The sequence below is a fragment of the Protopterus annectens genome, chromosome 6.part0 (assembly GCF_019279795.1).
Source record: "Protopterus annectens isolate FY-2018-M chromosome 6.part0, PAN1.0, whole genome shotgun sequence".
NCBI lineage: Eukaryota > Metazoa > Chordata > Ceratodontiformes > Protopteridae > Protopterus > Protopterus annectens.
Window position 1 is genome coordinate 739095693 of NC_056737.1, and position 20394 is coordinate 739116086.

Sequence of the window (20394 nt, forward strand, 5' to 3'; positions counted from 1 at the left end):
TAGCCAGCATACTAACAAGGTGCTGGACCATTTACATAGAACCAACAGTCTATTCTCTGTAGCTACCCCTCTACAATGGCAAGAGTGTGCCAGAATGTGTAGTGTATATGCCCCAGAATATTGGTCTCATCTTCTATTTCTATAAGCAAAGAATGATAACTGTCAGTAGTTGATGACATGATACATCACAGTGTAAAACAGCACATATGTCAGAAAATCTATGCTACAACCAACCATGTTACACAAGCAGCACAGACAGCAATAGTTACAGTATCCCCCGAATGTTACGCCCATTGTCTCTCCATATTGGTAAACTATCTACAGATATCCTGCAGAAACAGGTTGCTAGGTGTAGCTGTAGCACACAAAACCCTGAACTGGAGTCCAACTCTCCCTGGAATGGATGCACACACTCAATATAGAAGGTCATACTGGGCATGCTACTACACTTGGAGAAATAAAGCCCATGTCAGACAACACAGTGGAATACAGACATCCATTATTTGCAGATGTCTGTGCACAAAAACCAAATTGTGCACCATTGATACCACACACACACACGCACACACACACACACACACACACACACACTGGATAGGAATACTCACAGATATCTAAGGCCAACATAATATAATATGTCAAACATACACACATAGAGATGTGGGGGAGAGAGACAGACAACGACAGGGAGAATACTATTATGAGGCCTTTCCCACCCAGTACACATCCCATTGGCCTATATCACATGATGTGCTGATGTCATTCATTGTAGAAATTCCTTTGGGCAGCCCTCAGCCCTATAGTCGCAGTGGTGCTTGTGATAACTGTGTAACACTATAGTACAAATAAGTATAAATGTAGCATTAGTAATCTCAACCCTGTCAAATGTAAAGTTATGTGTGAGTGTATGTGTGTGTTTCTAGATGAATGTGTTTGAGGCCATTCACACTTATTACACTTCCCATTGCCCTATTTTAGCACTCCTGCTGATGTCAGTCACCCTGAAATAACCCTTTGGGCAGTGCGCAGCCCTATAAGTTCTATAGCGCTTGGGATAACTGTGTGATGCTCTAGTGTAAACAAGCTAGTTAGGTAGGAGTTCTAATCCTGGTCCTGGCAAATGTGTGTGTTTGTAGAGACCTGATTTTGTGGCCATTCACACTCACTACAATTTCCTTACCACTCCTCTAACACTGCTGATGATGTCACTCACCTTCAAAGATACCTTTGCACATCTTTCTAACATATAAGCTCTGTGGCACTTGCGATAGCTGCATAATGCTATAGTGTTGCAAACTAGTTAGGTAGGAGTTCCAATCCTGCTCTGGTCAAATGTGTGTGTTTATGTGAGAGAGTGTGCATGTCTTTGTACAGACCTGATTTTGAGGCAATTCCCACTCACTACACTTCCCTCACACCTCCTTTAGCAGTGCTGCTGATGTCACTCACCTTCAAAGATACCTTTGGACAGCTCTTCAACATGTAAGCTCTGTAGCACTTGTGGTAACTGTATAATGCTATAGTGTAGCAAACTGGATAGGTAGGAGTTCTAATCTTGGTCCTGGCAACTGCAAAAATGTGTGTATTTGTGTGACAGAGAGAGTGTGTGTCTTTGAAAGACTTGGTTTTGAGGCCAGTCACACTTACTACACTACCCTTATCCCTTCTTTAGCACTGCTGCTGATGTCACTCACCTTAGAGGTATGTTTGGACACTGTTCTATCTATAAGCTCTGTGGCGCATGTGATAAATGTGTAACAATGTAGTAGCAATAACTACATAGGTAGGGGTTTGAATCTCATTCCTGGCAAGTGTGTGTGTATATATATATATATATATATATATATATATATATATATATATATATATATATATATGTCCCTAACTTAAAGATTTTGGTCACATTTACACCCAGTACACATCTCAGTGCCTGAATTTAGCAGTCCTGCAGATATCATTCACCTTAGAAGTACCTGTTGGCAGCCTTAAACCATGTAAGGGCAGTGGTGCATGTGGTAAATGCATAACATAAAGGTCTGAAAGAATAGTTAGATAGAGGTTTGAACCTCACTCCTGGCAAATGTAAATGTGTGTGTAGGGCAATCTATTTTATGAAATCTCTCACCCACTACATCACCCAATGCCAGTATTTACAGGGGCTGGTGATGTTCCTCACCTTAGAAGTACCTTGGGACAACATCCATCCTGTAAGCTCCATGGTGTGTGTGATAAATGCATAGCACTGTAGTAACTGCATAGACAGGTAGGGGTTTGAAACTGAGTACTGGCAATTGTGTGCCTCTGTCTCTGTGTCTCTGTGTCTATCATCAGTATCCTGTGTGGGTGTGATTGTGTAATAACAGGATCCATTGGGGGGCAGGTTTTGCTAAAGTATTATATGGAGGACCTAGTATATGTCCCAATGTCCACATTACAAGGCCAACAGTTGTCAAACACCATAGAGGTTGGTGTAGACAATCCACAGCCCTAAACGTGTAGTGCTATGTGCAATGACTATGTGACAGTATGGATTAGTTAACAATATAGGCAACCCTTCTAATACTCAGAGACCACTCTCCACCCAGGAATCATACACAAACACACCTGGCTAGGCAGCAATCACTATATCAGTAGTTCTCCTGCAAATTGCCTCACAGATAGTACCCAAGGTGTGATTACAGTGGACTCTATGTCAAACCAATGACCAGATATGACTGGTGTCACACAGGGTATGGACCCATGTCCTCTCAAGTTTGGGATCTACCCTTCTGAGGTGCAGGAGAACAAAAAGGCACCCTGGCTGATAATGTCTGCATACAACAGTAAGGTGGTTGGTAGCATTCCCAATCTATGTGATGTTGACATCTTGCCCAAAGGCCACATGTCACCTATGACAGTTGCTCAGGACCCTGGACATTACCTCAATGCCAAGAGATGTGACGACATTACCTTTGAGAACACCATGGCTCACATGAAGTAATACAGTAGTGGTAGTCCACCAAACAGTGACATTATTATAACATAATGGAGAATACAAGTTGACAGTCAGCTGCCTGTTGACCACAACAGTGCCACTGACATCAGAATGTACTTTGATGTGTTACATCTCCTGAATGAGTGTGTGTTATCCAGCAAGTAAAAGGACATGGCACCCTGTTCCATCCCCTCAGTAGCCTAATCAATATGTACAATGGCCCTTTTGCCATGTTCCCCACTGGACACCTGCAACAACTGTAGAGTCTGCAAATCTACCCCACAAAGGGAATACCATGTCTTATACACATGCCCTGTATGGACAGACTCCAATAACTCCAATGAATTCCCATATCATACTGTCTATGTAGGTGCAATCACTACCTCAGTCACACAGCCATGTCTCACCAAACTAGGTCAGGAATGCTACTTCTGAAGATACCAATCTGTCCACACAACATGCTCCAGGGACCTCAAGCACACTTCCACACTTCAAAGAACATGCATGTGGGACATGTGCACAAGCCAGATACTGTCCATGTTATGGAATATAAATCACATACATGTGAAACAGTGCCCATCACTGGCCACCCACAATAGAAATCTGGATGAGTGGATGGGGAATACAATACCCACCCCTGGGGACCACTCCAGTGACTATTCTTCTGAGCCACACTGGAGACTATTGTCATGTGGCCTGATGCCAGGGTATTCCCTTGGGTGAGTCTTGTAGAGCCTTCAGGCCCATTCAGCTACTACACACCTATGAAGCTATTAACCTATGAATCTCAGTACTGGCAAGTGTGTGTATGTGTGTGTGTGTGTGTGTGTGTGTGTGTGTGTGTGTGTGTGTGTGTGTGTGTGTGTGTGTGTGTGTGTGTGTGTGTGTGAATGGTAATCTCAGTGTGTATGGTTGATGAATACCCCCTGTGGCTGTGGTTATTCATAATCAGAGGTGTGTCCAAACCACAACACGTACCATTCTCCACTCTATAACAGATGTTGTACATCAACATATACCTATGTACAGCCCTCATCCCTATAATCTGTGAGGCATATGCAATCAATGTGTTATAGACTGGGGATTTCTGTGCACATACAGCTGTACCCTGCCTATGACATGGTGGAAGTGTTGCCACACTGCCATACCCCATGGTCTTGTTGCAGGACCACATCCTGGTAGCACACAGACGCCTAGAACAGAAATAGGATACGGCATTTGAGAACACATTCACTCAGCACTTCACTTGTGGGGGTGAGAGGGGTAAAGCTGGCACTGAATGCATTACCAAGATGGTGGCCAATATCTGTTGTCTCAGGATAGGTATTAGCATTGTGGAGTAACTCACAGCACTTGTGTTTAATGCTGTGGATGTTGTTTATGTAACTATCAAAGGCTGTTGTGATTGCTATCAGTGTCTGCTGCATGTCTGCCATCATAGATGCCTGTAGGGGATTCCATGAGGGATCCAAAGTTGTGTTTGAGGCTAATAAGAGAATTCAACAGTCATGGGACACCACCTTTCTCTGTCACAGTGTCCTCCTTCTGATGTACACTTTAGTAATGGGAGGGGACCATCACATTATCTCCCAGTGTTTGGAGGACAGTGTCTCGGTTCTGTTGGTTCTGGCTAGTACCATGCATTCATGTACCTGTTGTACAGTACATATGTGTATGGTTCCACAGTCATGCAGCTATTTCCCATTGCCATGGATGCAGTGAAGTCATCCAACCCCTGTTTTCATGGTCACAAAGCCAGCTCTGGAGAGGTTTTGCAAGGTGGTTACCTTTGTGGGGGTTGTGGCTGACATGTTGATTTCCATGTTGATTACAGCCTGTGTGGATCTCGCCATGCAGGCATTGACAACTGTGGATGAGCAACAGTCCCATATTTAAGTAGTCAACACAGGTCAAGGTTGTTGCATCCTCTACTGGAGGTCAGTGTGAGCTGGTTCAGGGCATTGGAAATGATGAATCCCAGAAGTGTTGGGCCACTGTACTGGTGCTTGTCTACTTTCCCCAGGTGATGGAGGGGTAGTAGAAGTCTCATACTATGTCAGTGTTGCGTTGGACCATCATAGATGGCAGGGTGTTGAGGAATGTGCATTGACAGTCTAGGGACATAAATGTGGACCCATAGCAGGCTATGGTCTGGATTGCACTATTACCCCAAGGCAATTGTACTGGAAGTATCTCCAATGCATTATGCTGGGATACTAGTCTGGAGATGCTCCAAGTCATAATGAATATGGAGACTACACCACCTGTGGCGCTATGGTCCATGTTTGGGGGCTGACAGCTTTGGAATGTGTCATAGCCTGATACTGTAGGGCTGTAGTCTGCTGCGGTGAACCACCTCTCCATTACAGCAGACAAATGTCCTCCACCCCAATGAGTGCTTTGAGTGACTGCATCCTGACAGTTAGATGTCTACTATTGAGCAGCATGACCCTCAGATTGCATACATGTCCAGCTGTTATGGTGGTAATTACATTAGGAACACTGCCTAATAAGGCATTATAGGGGTGGCAAGACACTTAGCCAGTACCTGGAAACCCAGCGCTGACAGATGTAGGACATCTGTGGCAAGTCGGTGGGTTCTGTCAATCATGTCATCCCAAGCAGAGAGGTACTGGATCCCCTGAGAATGACACAAAACACATAACCCAATGTTTCAGCCAATCAACTGTTGATAGTATCACAGCATCATTCTGGGTGATGGCAATACACTTCTCAGGGCTACTGTCACACCTGCCTGGACAACATAACCAGAGAGTTCAACCAAGTCTCTTGTTATGCAGTCCAGAGAGGTGTGTTCCAAGTCATTCACATGCACATGGATGCAGAGTGATACTCGTAGTTGTTGTGGAGTGCCATGACTGGCTGTGTCATGTGTTGGATGCTGGCATATGATAGATATTTGGCTGTTACCTGCTCCATATTCAACTTAGTGAGTGGGATATGTGTGTGCCTCAGTATTGAGTTACCCATGATCACTGTGCAAGGTGGTTAGCCTTAGGAGCTTAGGTTGAGGGGCACACTATGTAGGTTAAATATGTGTCCTTTGGCATGTGCCATGTCACGGTGTCTGAGTGGGTGTCTCTCTTGCTGGTCTGTGCTGTTTGGGTAAATGTCCATTGAGTGCCTCTGGGAAACTGGGTGTGTGGCTTTTCACTGTATGTCATGGCTGTCAAAGTGGGTGTCATGGTGAGCTACATGTTCCACATGGTGTGGTGCAGGTGTTGATCTTATCCTCTTGACCTGCTAGTCCAGTCTTTGCTGGAGAGTGCATAAGTCCACATTGGGTGATATATGGGTAACTCTCACAGGTCTGAGTGTTTGGAGTTTAAAGGGTAGGGTTGCCTATGTCTACAACCAACCATGTTACACAAGCAGCACAGACAGCAATAGTTACAGTATCCCCCGAATGTTACGCCCATTGTGCCTCCATATTGGTAACCTATCTACAGATATCCTGCAGAATCAGGTTGCTAGGTGTAGCTGTAGCACACAAAACCCTGAACTGGAGTCCAACTCTCCCTGGAATGGATGCACACACTCAATATAGAAGGTCATACCGGACATGCTCCTACACTTGGAGAAATAAAGCCCATGTCTGACAACACCAGTGGACTACAGACATCCATTATTTGCAGATGTCTGTGCACAAAAACCAAATGGTGCACCATTGATACTACACACACACACACACACACACACACACACACACACACACACACACACACACACACACACACACACACACTGGATAGGAATACTCACACACATCTAAGGCCAGCATAATATAATATGTCAAACATACACACATAGAGACGTGGGGAAGAGAGAGACAGACAGCGACAGGGGAATCCTATTATGAGGCCTTTCCCACACAGTACACATCCCATTGGCCTATATCACATGATGTGCTGATGTCATTCACTGTAGAAATTCCTTTGGGTAGCCCTCAGCCCAATAGTCTCAGTGGTGCTTGTGATAAATGTGTAACACTATAGTACAAATAAGTATCCATGTAGCATTAGTAATCTCAGCCCTGTCAAATGTAAAGTTATGTGTGAGTGTATGTGTGTGTTTCTAGATTAATGTGTTTGAGGCCATTCACACTCATTACACTTCCCATTGCCCTACGTTAGCACTCCTGCTGTCAGTCACCCTGAAATAACCCTTTGGGCAGTGTGCAGCCCTATAAGTTCTGTGGTGCTTGTGATAACTGTGTGATGCTCTAGTGTAAACAAGCTAGTCAAGTAGGAGTTCTAATCCTGGTCCTGGCAAATGTGTGTGTTTGTAGAGACCTGATTTTGTGGCCATTCACACTCACTACACTTTCCTTACACCTCATTTAACACTGCTGTTGATGTCACTCACCTTCAAACATACCTTTGGACATCTTTCTAACATATAAGCTCTGTGGCGCTTGCGATAACTGCATAATGCTATAGTGTTGCAAACTAGTTAGGTAGGAGTTCCAATCCTGCTCTTGGCAAATGTGTGTGTGTTTATGTGAGAGAGTGTGCATGTCTTTGTACAGACCTGATTTTGAGGCAATTCCCACAGACTACACTTCCCTTACCCCTCCTTTAGCAATGCTGCTGATGTCACTCACCTTCAAAGATACCTTTGGACAGCTCTTCAACATATAAGCTCTGTAGCACTTGTGATAACTGTATAATGCTATAGTGTAGCAAACTAGATAGGTAGGAGTTCTAATCTTGGTCCTGGCAACTGCAAAAATGTGTGTATTTGTGTGAGAGAGAGAGTGTGTGTCTTTGTAAAGACCTCATTTTGAGGCCATTCACACTCACTACACTACCCTTATCCCTCCTTTAGTACTGCTGCCGATGTCACTCACCTTAGAGGTATGTTTGGACACTGTTCTATCTATAAGTTGTATGGCGCATGTGATAAATGTGTAACAATGTAGTAGCAATAACTACATAGGTAGGGGTTTGAATCTCATTTCTGGCAAGTGTGTGTACATATATCTATCTATATATATATATATATATATATATATATATATATATATATATATATATATATATATATATATATATATATATATATATATCTATAATGTCCCTAACTTAAAGATTTTGGCCCCATTTACACCCAGTACACATCTCAGTGCCTGACTTTAGCAGTCCTGCAGATATCATTCACTTTAGAAGTACCTGTTGTCAGCCCTAAACCATGTAAGGGCAGTGGTGCATGTGCTAAATGCGTAACATAAAGGTCTGAAAGAATAGTTAGATAGAGGTTTGAACTGGTCCAGCTGGTGAATCTGGGAATCTTGAGGCAATGTTACAACTGCCTCATGTACACAGACAACCCTCTCCTCCTCCGAACAAATTCCAACACATGTGAGAGATGCAACCATATAGCCAAACTGGAGGCTAAGCTCTCTCAACTCAGTACTGGCGTAACCAGTCAGGAGGAGAAGGAAACCACACTCACTACAATTCCAGTCTCACATAGACCTACCACGACAGCAAACCAAACACATAAACACACAAAAACATACTCGGAGGCTCTAAATAAAAATCTGCCTAAGCAGCAGAGACCTCCAAAGCAGACACCCAAGCAACCGTTACCCAAAAACAAAACACGTGCAACACATAGCTCACAAAGCCAGTGTGCCGAACAGTCACAGCCCTTAAGGCTAAACAACACAACTGATAAACTTGTAATAGGTGACTCTATTGTCAGGCACACTGACGTTCCGCTCACCAGGCTGAACAAGGAGAAGGTCACGGTGAGCTGCCTGTCAGGCGCTAGGATCTGCCACATAACACAAGCACTCAGTTCACTCCAAGGCAAGTACAAATATGACTCAGTCATTGTCCATGCTGGTGTGAATGACCTGAGACGTACCTACCTGGACTACATGAAAAGAGACATAGAGGAGCTCTCTGAGCATGTAGCCCAGGCCAGTATGACCCTGACCTTGAGTAGCATCTTACCCTCACCAAGAATGATGCCACAATATGAAGACAAGATGATCAATTTCAACAATTGTCTTAAGTATTGGTGTCATTCAAAGGGGATCCAATGCCTGTCAGCCTGGGATGACATGCTCGACAAGCCACAATGCTTCGCTAGGGACGGCTTGCACCTGTCACCCCTGGGCTCGGATATTGGCAAAGGCTCTTGCTACCCCCATAGTGCCTTTTTAGGCAAGGCTCAAAAGACAAACCCACCTCCATAGGTATCACAAGGGATAAGAAACTAAGAGTAATGCTACTCAACACCAGAAGTCTAAACCTCAAGATGCATGCACTCGAAACTCTCCTTAGCATGGAGAACATCGATATCTGTGCAGTAACAGAAACCTGGTTCAAGGCTCCCGAGAGCACCCCAGCACTACCAGGTTATACCTCATACCATGCTTTTCGGCCCCAAAACTTGGACTGAACCACAAAAGGAGGGGGAGTATCAATATTCATCAAAGATACCCACACCTCCAGGTTGGTGGCACAGCACGAAGCATCAGAGACTATCCATGTGCAACTAACAGTGGGTAAAACTGCCTTCCAGTTTATAGCTTGCTACAGACCACCCTCCCAAACCCAGGAACCCCACTTGGCCTTCCTGAGAACACTGGAAAATATGAAGGTCTCTCCAAACACCATTATATTGGGCAACCTCAACTACCCAAACATAGACTGGGAGCATTACTCTAGCTCCAACACCCTAGCCCAAAGGTTCCTAGAATTTATAAACTCAAATGCTATGGAACAACTTGTTACCACTCCCACAAGAGGGGAAAACATACTGGACCTGATCATCACCAACATGGGGACTCTATGCTCCAGACCAGAAGTGTATCCCTCACTGGTAAGATCAAACCATAAACTAATCTCACTGGATATTCACATCCCGACCCCACCCCCTGCCCAGGAAACCACAGTGAAAAACTTCTCTAAAGCAAATTTCACACTCCTCAAAACCGAGGTGGAATCCTTCAAAGCCCCCGGGCCTGTGGAAAATACGGCCCAGACCGCAGAATCCTTTATAAATGCATTCTATGAACACCTTCAGGAATGCATGGATCATGAAATCCCAAATAAAACCAAGACCCAATCCTCCAAAGGCAGACGTCCTGTCTGGTGGACACCAGCCATAAACAAACTATACAATAGAAGGAGGAAGCTACTACATGCTAGAGCAAAATCTCAAAAAGGGAAGGCATCTCTGATCAGTATTAGCAAAAAACTACGGGCACTCATAAAATCGTCTAAGGCCAGCTTCGAGAGAAAAATTGCACAGGACACTAAGGATAATAACAAGGCTTTCTTTAGTTATGTTAGGAACCTGGGTGGGAATTCCCAGATATGCTCAGAATTAGTCCAAAATGGCAAAAAATACAGCAAGCCCACAGACATTGCCAACATCCTAGCTGACAGGTTCAGCGCAAACTCCCCCCCCCACCAAAAGGGCAAATATCTATCCAAGCAAAGTGCTGCCCCCCTGACATCTCAGATGCTCAGGTAAGAGCCGCCCTCTCCAAAGCAAAAAACACAGCATCAATGGGACCAGACGGTGTCCCAGGCTGCGTCCTACATGAACTCCAAGAAGAGTTAAACCCAAACCTAAAACTACTGTTCAATCTCAGCCTTACTACAGGATATGTACCCAAAGAGTGGCGTACAGCAACAGTGGTCCCTCTCCACAAAGGTGGTGCCTCAACGGATCCTGGAAACTATCGCCCCATAAGCCTGACTAGCTTGGTCTGCAAAGCTATGGAAAGGATCATCATGGACCTCATAAATAAAGATATTGGGGACCTACAGACACTAGATCCTACCCAGTTCGGCTTTGTTAAGGGCAGATCCTGCCTCTTAAACCTGCTTGATTTCTTTGAAACAGTCACCAAGGCCATTGACAAGGGGAAGGTGGTCCACACAGCCTACCTGGACCTCGCAAAAGCCTTCGATACAATACCCCACTCGGGCATTATAGATAAGCTCACCAGCTTAAACATAAACCCCTATGTCACTAGATGGGTTGCAAACTGGCTCAAGGACAGAACCCACATGGTTAGAATTGCTGGAGCCATGTCAGACTCCAAACCAGTTACAAGTGGTGTCCCACAAGGCACAGTCCTGGGACCTCTCTTGTTCGGTATATATTTCTCGGAGGTACAGGCCAACACGAAAGGACTGTGGCTGACCAAGTTCGCAGATGACTACAAACTGGGCACCATAATTGACTCTCCAGCTGACACAAGCATCCTCCAAAAGGGCCTTATAGAAACAGACAACTGGTGCCAGAGCCATGGCCTCAAGCTAAACACCAAAAAGTGTATAGTCATCCCCTTTGGCAAAAACAAAGTGCCCACAAATTACCACATAGGTGGTAATCCATTAAGTACAGAAGAAGTAATTAGGGACCTGGGGACCCAAGTTGATAGCAATCTCTCATTTGACAACCACATTGCCAAAGTGGTTAGAAAAAACATTTTATATAGCCCACCTAATCATGAAGGGATTCACATCTAGATCAGGGGACGTCATCATGCCTCTTTACTCATCCCTTATCAGGCCCATAATTGAGTACAATTCCTCTTTTGGGATGTACCTTACCAGACACATGCAGCAACTGGAAAGACCCCAAAAGTACCTCACCAAGAGGATCAAAGGGCTCAAACAGATGCCATATGCTGCCCGGTTAAAGAAACTCCAGCTCTACGCGGTAACATACCGCCTGCTCAGAGGTGATCTGTGCCTGTATAAAGCCACGTCCAACCCGAATTAATGGACGTGCTGCACCTCAGAAAATCCAAATCCCATCGAGCTACGTGCTCGAGAGACTTGAACCTCAGCACTGAAATAAATAGGACATGCTGGAGGGACAGATTCATAACCCAGAGGCTCCCTTCACTCTGGAATAAAATCCCAGTCCAGGTTAGGCAGAGTCCCTCATTGACTCTCTTCAAGAGGAATCTTGATGAGTGGATGGGAGATCATAGGTTTACCCCGGGTATCACTTCTGTGTCACTGTTAGACAGAGGCACAGTATACTAACCTCGAAAATGGCATAGCAAAATTAATTTAAAATGGGTGAAAGCCAAACACACTCTGGCTAGGCTTATAAATGCCCTAGGGCAGATAGCCTAGTATGAACCTATGAACCTATGAACCTCACTCCTGGCAAATGTAAATGTGTGTGTAGGGCAATCTATTTTATGGAATCTCTCACCCACTACATCACCCAATGCCAATATTTACAAGGGCTGATGATGTTCCTCACCTTAGAAGTACCTTGGGACAACATCCATCCTGTAAGCTCCATGGTGTGTGTGATACATGCATAGCACTGTAGTAACTGCATAGACAGGTAGGGGTACGAAACTCAGTACTGGCAAGTGTGTGCCTGTGTCTGTGTGTCTATCATCAGTATCCTGTGTAGATGTGATTGTGTAATAACAGGATCCATTGGGGGGCAGGTTTTGCTAAATCATTATATGGAGGACCTAGTATATGTCCCAATGTCCACATTACAAGGCCAACAGTTGTCAAACACCATAGAGGTTGGTGTAGACAATCCACAGCCCTAAATGTGTAGTGCTATGTGCAATGACTATGTGACAGTATGGATTAGTTAACAATATAGGCAACCCTTCTAATACTCAGAGACCACTCTCCACACAGGAATCATACACAAACACACTTGGCTAGGCAGCAATCACTATATCAGTAGTTCTCCTGCAAATTGCCTCACAGATAGTACCCACGGTGCGATTACAGTGGACTCTATGTCAAACCAATGACCAGATATGACTGGTGTCACACAGGGTATGGACCCATGTCCTCTCATGTTTGGGATCTACCCTTCTGAGGTGCAGGAGAACACAAAGGCACCCTGGCTGATAATGTTTGCATACAACAGTAAGGTGGGTAGTAGCATTCCCAATCTATGTCATGTTGACATCATGCCCAAAGGCCACTTGTCACCTATGACAGTTGCTCAGAACCCTGGACATTACCTCAATGCCAAGAGATGTGCCACCATTACCTTTGGGAACACCATGGCTCACATGAAGTAATACAATGGTGGTAGTCCACTGAACAGTGATGTTATTATAACATAATGGAGAATGTAGGTTGACAGTCAGCTGCCTGTTGACCACAACAGTGCCACTGACATCAGAATGTATTTTAATGTGTTACATCTCCTGAATGAGTGTGTGCTATCCAGCAAGTAAAAGGACATGGCACCCTGTTCCATCCCCTCAGTAGCCTAATCAATGTGTACAGTGGCCCTTTACCATGTTCCCCACTGGACACCTGCAACAACTGTAGAGTCTGCAAATCTACCCCACAAAGGGAATACCATGTCTTATACACATGCCCTGTATGGACAGACTCAATAACTCCAATGAATCCCCGTATCATACTGTCTATGTATGTGCAATCACTACCTCAGTCACACAGCCATGTCTCACCAAACTAGGTCAGGAATGCTACTTCTGAAGATACCAATCTGTCCACACAACATGCTCCAGAAACCTCAAGCACACTTCCACACTTCAAAGAACATGCATGTGGGACATGTGCACAAGCCAGATACTGTCCATGTTATGGAACATAAATCACATACATGTGAAAGAGTGCCCATCACTGGCCATCCAAATTAGAAATCTGGATGAGTGGATGGGGAATACAATACCCACCCCTGGGGACCACTCCAGTGACTATTCTCCTGAGCCACACTGGAGACTATTGTCATGTGGCCTGATGCCAGGGTATTCCCTTGGGTGAGCCTTGTAGAGCCTTCAGGCCCATTCACCTACTACACACCTATGAAGCTATTAACCTATGGATCTCAGTACTGGCAAGTGTGTGTGTGTGTGTGTGTGTGTGTGTGTGTGTGTGTGTGTGTGTGTGTGTGTGTGTGTGTGTGTGTGTGTGTGTGTGAATGGTAATCTCAGTGTGTATGGTTGATGAATACCCCCTGTGGCTGTGGTTATTCATAATCAGAGGTGTGTCCAAACCACAACACGTACCATTCTCCACTCTATAACAGATGTTGTACATCAACATATACATGTGTACAGCCCTCATCCCTATAATCTGTGAGGCATATGCAATCAATGTGTTATAGACTGGGGATTTCTGTGCACATACAGCTGTACCCTGCCTATGACATGGTGGAAGTGTTGCCACACTGCCATACCCCATGGTCTTGTTGCAGGACCACATCCTGGTAGCACACAGACGCCTAGAACAGAAATAGGATACGGCATTTGAGAACACATTCACTCAGCACTTCACTTGTGGGGGTGAGAGGGGTAAAGCTGGCACTGAATGCATTACCAAGATGGTGGCCAATATCTGTTGTCTCAGGATAGGTATTAGCATTGTGGAGTAACTCACAGCACTTGTGTTTAATGCTGTGGATGTTGTTTATGTAACTATCAAAGGCTGTTGTGATTGCTATCAGTGTCTGCTGCATGTCTGCCATCATAGATGCCTGTAGGGGATTCCATGAGGGATCCAAAGTTGTGTTTGAGGCTAATAAGAGAATTCAACAGTCATGGGACACCACCTTTCTCTGTCACAGTGTCCTCCTTCTGATGTACACTTTAGTAATGGGAGGGGACCATCACATTATCTCCCAGTGTTTGGAGGACAGTGTCTCGGTTCTGTTGGTTCTGGCTAGTACCATGCATTCATGTACCTGTTGTACAGTACATATGTGTATGGTTCCACAGTCATGCAGCTATTTCCCATTGCCATGGATGCAGTGAAGTCATCCAACCCCTGTTTTCATGGTCACAAAGCCAGCTCTGGAGAGGTTTTGCAAGGTGGTTACCTTTGTGGGGGTTGTGGCTGACATGTTGAGTTCCATGTTGATTACAGCCTGTGTGGATCTCGCCATGCAGGCATTGACAACTGTGGATGAGCAACAGTCCCATATTTAAGTAGTCAACACAGGTTAAGGTTGTTGCATCCTCTACTGGAGGTCAGTGTGAGCTGGTTCAGGGCATTGGAAATGATGAATCCCAGAAGTGTTGGGCCACTGTACTGGTGCTTGTCTACTTTCCCCAGGTGATGGAGGGGTAGTAGAAGTCTCATACTATGTCAGTGTTGCGTTGGACCATCATAGATGGCAGGGTGTTGAGGAATGTGCATTGACAGTCTAGGGACATAAATGTGGACCCATAGCAGGCTATGGTCTGGATTGCACTATTACCCCAAGGCAATTGTACTGGAAGTATCTCCAATGCATTATGCTGGGATACTAGTCTGGAGATGCTCCAAGTCATAATGAATATGGAGACTACACCACCTGTGGCGCTATGGTCCATGTTTTGGGGCTGACAGCTTTGGAATGTGTCATAGCCTGATACTGCAGGGCTGTAGTCTGCTGCTGTGAACCACCTCTCCATTACAGCAGACAAATGTCCTCCACCCCAATGAGTGCTTTGAGTGACTGCATCCTGACAGTTAGATGTCTACTATTGAGCAGCATGACCCTCAGATTGCATACATGTCCAGCTGTTATGGTGGTAATTACATTAGGAACACTGCCTAATAAGGCATTATAGGGGTGGCAAGACACTTAGCCAGTACCTGGAAACCCAGCGCTGACAGATGCAGGACATCTGTGGCAAGTCGGTGGGTTCTGTCAATCATGTCATCCCAAGCAGAGAGGTACTGGATCCCCTGAGAATGACACAAAACACATAACCCAATGTTTCAGCCAATCAACTGTTGATAGTATCACAGCATCATGCTGGGTGATGGCAATACACTGCTCAGGGCTACTGTCACACCTGCCTGGACAACATAACCAGAGAGTTCAACCAAGTCTCTTGTTATGCAGTCCAGAGAGGTGTGTTCCAAGTCATTCACATGCACATGGATGCAGAGTGATACTCGTAGTTGTTGTGGAGTGCCATGACTGGCTGTGTCATGTGTTGGATGCTGGCATATGATAGATATTTGGCTGTTACCTGCTCCATATTCAACTTAGTGAGTGGGATATGTGTGTGCCTCAGTATTGAGTTACCCATGATCACTGTGCAAGGTGGTTAGCCTTAGGAGCTTAGGTTGAGGGGCACACTATGTAGGTTAAATATGTGTCCTTTGGCATGTGCCATGTCACGGTGTCTGAGTGGGTGTCTCTCTTGCTGGTCTGTGCTGTTTGGGTAAATGTCCATTGAGTGCCTCTGGGAAACTGGGTGTGTGGCTTTTCACTGTATGTCATGGCTGTCAAAGTGGGTGTCATGGTGAGCTACATGTTCCACATGGTGTGGTGCAGGTGTTGATCTTATCCTCTTGACCTGCTAGTCCAGTCTTTGCTGGAGAGTGCATATGTCCACATTGGGTGATATATCGGTAACTCTCACAGGTCTGAGTGTTTGGAGTTTAAAGGGTAGGGTTGCCTATGTCTACAACCAACCATGTTACACAAGCAGCACAGACCGCAATAGTTACAGTATCCCCCGAATGTTACGCCCATTGTGCCTCCATATTGCTAACCTATCTACAGATATCCTGCAGAATCAGGTTGCTAGGTGTAGCTGTAGCACACAAAACCCTGAACTGGAGTCCAACTCTCCCTGGAATGGATGCACACACTCAATATAGAAGGTCATACTGGACATGCTCCTACACTTGGAGAAATAAAGCCCATGTCTGACAACACCAGTGGACTACAGACATCCATTATTTGCAGATGTCTGTGCACAAAAACCAAATGGTGCACCATTGATACTACACACACACACACACACACACACACACACACACACACACACACTGGATAGGAATACTCACACACATCTAAGGCCAGCATAATATAATATGTCAAACATACACACATAGAGACGTGGGGAAGAGAGAGACAGACAGCGACAGGGGAATCCTATTATGAGGCCTTTCCCACACAGTACACATCCCATTGGCCTATATCACATGATGTGCTGATGTCATTCACTGTAGAAATTCCTTTGGGTAGCCCTCAGCCCTATAGTCTCAGTGGTGCTTGTGATAAATGTGTAACACTATAGTACAAATAAGTATCCATGTAGCATTAGTAATCTCAGCCCTGTCAAATGTAAAGTTATGTGTGAGTGTATGTGTGTGTTTCTAGATTAATGTGTTTGAGGCCATTCACACTCATTACACTTCCCATTGCCCTACTTTAGCACTCCTGCTGATGTCAGTCACCCTGAAATAACCCTTTGGGCAGTGTGCAGCCCTATAAGTTCTGTGGTGCTTGTGATAACTGTGTGATGCTCTAGTGTAAACAAGCTAGTCAAGTAGGAGTTCTAATCCTGGTCCTGGCAAATGTGTGTGTTTGTAGAGACCTGATTTTGTGGCCATTCACACTCACTACACTTTCCTTACACCTCATTTAACACTGCTGTTGATGTCACTCACCTTCAAACATACCTTTGGACATCTTTCTAACATATAAGCTCTGTGGCGCTTGCGATAACTGCATAATGCTATAGTGTTGCAAACTAGTTAGGTAGGAGTTCCAATCCTGCTCTTGGCAAATGTGTGTGTGTTTATGTGAGAGAGTGTGCATGTCTTTGTACAGACCTGATTTTGAGGCAATTCCCACAGACTACACTTCCCTTACCCCTCCTTTAGCAATGCTGCTGATGTCACTCACCTTCAAAGATACCTTTGGACAGCTCTTCAACATATAAGCTCTGTAGCACTTGTGATAACTGTATAATGCTATAGTGTAGCAAACTAGATAGGTAGGAGTTCTAATCTTGGTCCTGGCAACTGCAAAAATGTGTGTATTTGTGTGAGAGAGAGTGTGTGTGTGTCTTTGTAAAGACCTCATTTTGAGGCCATTCACACTCACTACACTACCCTTATCCCTCCTTTAGTACTGCTGCCGATGTCACTCACCTTAGAGGTATGTTTGGACACTGTTCTATCTATAAGTTGTATGGCGCATGTGATAAATGTGTAACAATGTAGTAGCAATAACTACAAAGGTAGGGGTTTGAATCTCATTTCTGGCAAGTGTGTGTACATATATCTATATATATATATATATATATATATATATATATATATATATATATATATATATATATATATATATATATATATATATATATATATATATATATATATATACATCTAGTCCCTAACTTAAAGATTTTGGCCCCATTTACACAGTACACAACATCTATGCCTGACTTTAGCAGTCCTGCAGATATCATTCACTTTAGAAGTACCTGTTGTCAGCCCTAAACCATGTAAGGGCAGTGGTGCATGTGCTAAATGCGTAACATAAAGGTCTGAAAGAATAGTTAGATAGAGGTTTGAACTGGTCCAGCTGGTGAATCTGGGAATCTTGAGGCAATGTTACAACTGCCTCATGTACACAGACAACCCTCTCCTCCTCCGAACAAATTCCAACACATGTGAGAGATGCAACCATATAGCCAAACTGGAGGCTAAGCTCTCTCAACTCAGTACTGGCGTAACCAGTCAGGAGGAGAAGGAAACCACACTCACTACAATTCCAGTCTCACATAGACCTACCACGACAGCAAACCAAACACATAAACACACAAAAACATACTCGGAGTCTCTAAATAAAAATCTGCCTAAGCAGCAGAGACCTCCAAAGCAGACACCCAAGCAACCGTTACCCAAAAACAAAACATGTGCAACACATAGCTCACAAAGCCAGTGTGCCGAACAGTCACAGCCCTTAAGGCTAAACAACACAACTGATAAACTTGTAATAGGTGACTCTATTGTCAGGCACACTGACGTTCCGCTCACCAGGCTGAACAAGGAGAAGGTCACGGTGAGCTGCCTGTCGGGCGCTAGGATCTGCCACATAACACAAGCACTCAGTTCACTCCAAGGCAAGTACAAATATGACTCAGTCATTGTCCATGCTGGTGTGAATGACCTGAGACGTACCTACCTGGACTACATGAAAAGAGACATAGAGGAGCTCTCTGAGCATGTAGCCCAGGCCGGTATGACCCTGACCTTGAGTAGCATCTTACCCTCACCAAGAATGATGCCACAATATGAAGACAAGATGATCAATTTCAACAATTGTCTTAAGTATTGGTGTCATTCAAAGGGGATCCAATGCCTGTCAGCCTGGGATGACATGCTCGACAAGCCACAATGCTTCGCTAGGGGGCTTGCACCTGTCACCCTGGGCTCGGATATTGGCAAAGGCTCTTGCTACCCCCATAGTGCCTTTTTAGGCAAGGCTCAAAAGACAAACCCACCTCCATAGGTATCACAAGGGATAAGAAACTAAGAGTAATGCTACTCAACACCAGAAGTCTAAACCTCAAGATGCATGCACTCAAACTCTCCTTAGCATGGAGAACATCGATATCTGTGCAGTAACAGAAACCTGGTTCAAGGCTCCCGAGCACCCCAGCACTACCAGGTTATACCTCATACCATGCTTTTCGGCCCCAAAACTTGGACTGAACCACAAAAGGAGGGGGAGTATCAATATTCATCAAAGATACCCACACCTCCAGGTTGGTGGCACAGCACCGAAGCATCAGAGACTATCCATGTGCAACTAACAGTGGGTAAAACTGCCTTCCAGTTTATAGCTTGCTACAGACCACCCTCCCAAACCCAGGAACCCCACTTGGCCTTCCTGAGAACACTGGAAAATATGAAGGTCTCTCCAAACACCATTATATTGGGCAACCTCAACTACCCAAACATAGACTGGGAGCATTACTCTAGCTCCAACACCCTAGCCCAAAGGTTCCTAGAATTTATAAACTCAAATGCTATGGAACAACTTGTTACCACTCCCACAAGAGGGGGAAAACATACTGGACCTGATCATCACCAACATGGGGACTCTATGCTCCAGACCAGAAGTGTATCCCTCACTGGTAAGATCAAACCATAAACTAATCTCACTGGATATTCACATCCCGACCCCACCCCCTGCCCAGGAAACCACAGTGAAAAACTTCTCTAAAGCAAATTTCACTCCTCAAAACCGAGGTGGAATCCTTCAAAGCCCCGTCCTGCGGAAAATACGGCCCAGACCGCAGAATCCTTTATAAATGCATTCTATGAACACCTTCAGGAATGCATGGATCATGAAATCCCAAATAAAACCAAGACCCAATCCTCCAAAGGCAGACGTCCTGTCTGGTGGACACCAGCCATAAACAAACTATACAATAGAAGGAGGAAGCTACTACATGCTAGAGCAAAATCTCAAAAAGGGAAGGCATCTCTGATCAGTATTAGCAAAAAACTACGGGCACTCATAAAATCGTCTAAGGCCAGCTTCGAGAGAAAAATTGCACAGGACACTAAGGATAATAACAAGGCTTTCTTTAGTTATGTTAGGAACCTGGGTGGGAATTCCCAGATATGCTCAGAATTAGTCCAAAATGGCAAAAAATACAG